Source organism: Bubalus bubalis, chromosome 15 (genome assembly GCF_019923935.1).
Source record: "Bubalus bubalis isolate 160015118507 breed Murrah chromosome 15, NDDB_SH_1, whole genome shotgun sequence".
NCBI lineage: Eukaryota > Metazoa > Chordata > Mammalia > Artiodactyla > Bovidae > Bubalus > Bubalus bubalis.
The window spans coordinates 47,392,452-47,397,235 of record NC_059171.1 but is presented as its reverse complement, the minus strand read 5'-3'; positions in this window follow the sequence as shown (position 1 = coordinate 47,397,235).

Here is a 4,784-nt window from a genome sequence, read left to right as displayed (position 1 = left end):
TTACAACATCTGGCCACTTTACAGGGCATTTCATGGAGCAAATCAATTAACATAAAAAAAAAAAAGGGCTGAGAGAAAGAAAATATTTGAATGGTAGTATAGCACTCTCCAAATTCCTGAATTGGGATGGCTGAATTGCGCAAAACCTTGTAACTAATCACTTCTACATGACACAACTTATTCTTAAACAAAATATAAACATTTTACTTTCTAATTTAGAATGGGATCATCAGATTCTTTGAACCATAAACAAAATATAGATATTATTTAGTACCAGTATCCTTAGCAATATTACTAGTTTATCCCTTCTCCGACAATGGGGTCTGAAACCAAGACTGTGGGTTGAGAAATTATGTTTAGCAGTTAAGACCCCAGGGGGGGTTCTTTTGAGGTGTAGTCACTGGATTCTGTCTAAATAGTGTGGAAGAATCTTGGCAATGGCTACTGAATCACTTAAACAGTGCTTGCTGAAAACACAGGAGCTATTTCCTGTTGTGACGTTGCTGCTGCTGCTGCTAAGTCACTTCAGTCGTGTCCGACTCTGTGCGACCCCATAGACAGCAGCCCACCAGCCTCCCCTGTCCCTGGGATTCTCCAGGCAAGAACACTGGAGTGGGTTGCCATTTCCTTTTCCAGTGCATGAAAGTGAGAAGTGAAAGTGAAGTCTCTCAGTCGTGTCTGACTCCTAGCGACCCCATGAACTGCAGCCCACCAGGCTCCTCCATCCATGGGATTTTCCAGGCAAGAGTGCTGGAGTGGGGTGCCATCACCTTCTCTGAGTTGTGATGTTAAGTCCTGGTAAATTCACTTCAAATCAGTTGTTTCCACAGAGACTCAGTAAGTGTGTGCACACACACAGAATTGTAAAGTCACTCATTTATCTCTGTTTTGAGCATGTAAACATCACAATGCTGATATATCTGAAGTACCCAGAATAGTGTTTGATGCATAGTAGGTGCTCTTATACATAGGTTGTCAAATTAATAAAGGAGTATGATTAAAGAGGGGCTTCCCTGGTGGCTCAGACAGTAAAGAATCTGCCTGCAGTGTGAGAGACCTGGGTTCGATCCCTGGGTCAGGAAGATTGCGCTGGAGAAGGGAATGGCAACCCACTCCAGTATTCTTGCCTGGAGAATTCCATGGACGGAGGAGCCTGGTGGGCTACAGTCTATGGGGTCGCAAAGAGTCAGACATGACTGAGCAACTGACCCTTCACTGTGATTAAATAATAGTGTTGGTGCTCTAATGGCTGATTAATCTAGTGTCACTATTTGATAAATTCTGTGATATTTTGGAAAGAACCTAATTACTTCGATTTGAAGAAATCCTCACCCGTAATAAAAGAGAAGAGCCCTTCTCTTATGGGGCTGGTGTAAGAATGAAATGACATTTATGAAGGGGCTCAATCACTAATTAGCAGTTTTATAGAAATAAATATATTTAACTTGAGTCCATTTCTTTATCTATTAAACTGGGCTTCAAATGTCTGGCTTCTGACTCTCCTAGGGTCCAAAACGTCATAAATGTGACCATACTGTGAAATAGATGACCAGTCCAAGTTCGATGCGTGAAACAGGGCACTCAAAGCCGGTGCACTGGGACAACCCAGAGGGATGGGATGGGGAGGGAGGTGGGAGGGGCGTTTGGGACCAGGGGACACATGTACACCTGTGGCTGATTCATATCAATGTATGGCAAAAACTACCACAATATTGTAAAGTAATTAGCCTCCAATTAAAGTGGATAAATTACTTTTTTTCTAAATGTGACCATACTTACTAAGCTGCCAGCGCCATAGAATGTAAGATGCTGTTGTCACACACCTCTGTTAAGAGTTGACAAGCCAGTGTCCTTCCCAGGCACCTATCTTGACCAAAGTGAGGAGCATTAATGAATATGACTTTGAGATCACAAGGTTTGTTTTGTTTTTATTCACCTCTCAAACTCAACTGAAAGTACTATTAAGTACCTTTTAAAAAATTAAAGGGTCTTCACTATCACTTAATTGATATTAACAGTGCTGAGAGTAGAGGAGAATTTTCCCAGTATTCCAGTTAATGGGAAAGGGTTTCCCTTCTTTTATCCACTCATGGAACCTCTTGGAAGGAGACTTTTTATCTAGTTATTTAACATACTCTTTCCCTAGTCCTTTCTCACTAGACATTGCCTGCTCCGGACACACACACACAGATATTGAAGTGATGCAGGCTTCACACTTTGTTTCTCTCTCTCCTTTCCCTAAGTCTTTTTTCATGCTGTGGATGGTAACGGACTATATATACTCTGTTGGAAATGAGACCATAGCAGTAATTCCAACAGAGAACTTCACTAGTTTGAAAAATTGAGCCAAGCTGCTTGACTTTCTAAACATTCCATCACATTAATACCTTGTAGGTCCATGGGGACCTTCCTCTAAATCTCTCCAAACACTTGCTCAAGTTTGGTTAATCCTCAGTGTAGCCATAGTGAGACATTCCCACATGTTGAAGGGGCTGTGAATGAAGCCCCCATCTAGGCCAGGAAGCTGCTCAGGAACCCGGGTGGGAAAAGGAAGCTTCTACCCCGAGCTCTGTTGTCCCTCAGCCCATGTGGGCACAGCCAGTGAAGCCGTGCAGCCAGACATGGGGAGAAGACAAGGAAGTTTGTTTCAAATCAAAATAAACTTTCAGATGAAACAAGAAACGTATTGCTTTATTTTCCATAGCTGAAAGATTCTGTATTTGCCAAATGATAGAATCAAAAGACTCTGTCTGTAGTCAGCTGCTCTCTGTGGCCCCTGCTTGGAATTTCCCCTATGACCAAATTCATTATTAATAATGTTATTCAACAAACATTTACTGAGCACATTCCAGGCATTTGTCCTAGGTATTAGAAAAAATAAATGTGGACCAAACAGTATCTCTTGCCCTCAAGGAACTTGCTGTGTAAGAACTGAGAGAGACAAACAAATGATTAAAATAACATGGGAGAAATTTACATGCACCACACACATGCTTGTGAATTCGTTGTTCAGTCTTAAAAAAAAAAAAACACCTTCTTTCAGGAAGCCTTTCCTGAGTGTTCTCCACCTAAAATTAGTCCTCTGACTTTCCCTAGGTGTCTATCTGTGCTTCCCTTATGGTTCTTTTGTCTTCTTAATTATGATACCTTGCATTATCATTATGTACATACATTATTTTCCTTAGTAATCTAAGTCTCTTGAGTATTCTGAGCACCTAGCACAGTAACTTGTACACAATAGCCACTTAATAAATGTGAGTTGAATGAATAAAGAATAAGTCAAAACTGGGCCAATAATGTAAGAGATGTTATACTTTAAAACATAACAATATAAACCTTTGTTCACCACTTTCTCTCTTGGTAGGAATGTAAATTGATGCAGTCACTTTAAAAAAACTAAAGATAGAACTTCCATATGATCCAGTTATCCCACTCCTGGGCATATATCCAGAAAAGATGAAAACTCTAATTCGAAAAGATACATACACCCCTATGTTCATAGCAATACTATTCACAATAAACAAGACATGGAAACAAAATGTCCATTAACAAAAAATGGATAAAGAAGATGTGGTACATACATACAATGGAATACTACTTAGCCATATAGAGAATGAAATAATGGCATTTGTAGCAACATGGATGGATCTAGAGGTTATCATACTAAGTGAAGTAAGTCAGAAAGAGAAAGACAAATGCCATATGATATCATTTATATGTAGAATCTAAAATATGATACAATGAACTTATTTGCAAAACAGAAACAGACCCACAGACATAGAAAACAAAATTAAGGTTACCAAAAAGGAAGGGGGGTGGGGAAGGGATAAATCAGAAGTTTAGAATTAGCAAATACACACTACTATATATGAAATAGATAAACAAGGATCTGCTGTACAGCACAAGGAAATATAATCAATGTCCTATAATAAACTATAATGCAAAAAAAAAAAGTCTCTCTGTGTATATACACGCACACACATATACATGCACACATACATATATATAATGTGTGTATAGCTAAATCACTCTGCTGTATACCTGAAACTAATACAGCATTGTAAATCAACTATACTTTAATTAAAAAAAACTTTGTTCAATAAATATTTCTAGTAGCTGGTCAGGTGTAGAAAGGGAAGGAAGGAGGAAGAACAGAAGGAAGGAAGGAAGTCTACATGTGTATGAGCTGAACATCTATAGGGAATTTTCAGCTATATGAGTGATAATTTTAAGGCAGTACCACTGATTTAAATGGATTTTTGTTCTTATAATTCACCTCCGTAGATAAACTGAACAACAAATGATGGGATTCCCAAATCATTCAAAGCTCAAATATCAAACTTAGGAAAGCTTATGCCCTATACTCTTTCCTGTTCAAAATTGGTATCTGGTGAATAAATTAGGACTATCTTTAATTTTCTAAGGGTAAATCTTTGGTGCCAAACCAGTCAATCTGGTCTATGTAAATGTGAGAAGAACTTGTAAATAACAAATGAAAATGTATGAGGGACAGTAGAAATCACAAAACTCTATAATATGAAGCAGAAAAGCCAAGGTGTGCATTAAAAAAAAATAGGCATAAGGAAAGATGTTAATTCTGGGAAATAACCAGCAGGATCCAGGTGTACAAATAAATGCCAGAGCCTAAGTGTATGGGTGATGACATAATATTAGCCATAATAGAATAAGCATATGAGAAAAAGTGTCAATTCATTTTTTGGAGCGCCTTAACCATCTGGAAGCATGCTTACATAGAGCTTAGTAACCAAATGTTTAATTTTCCT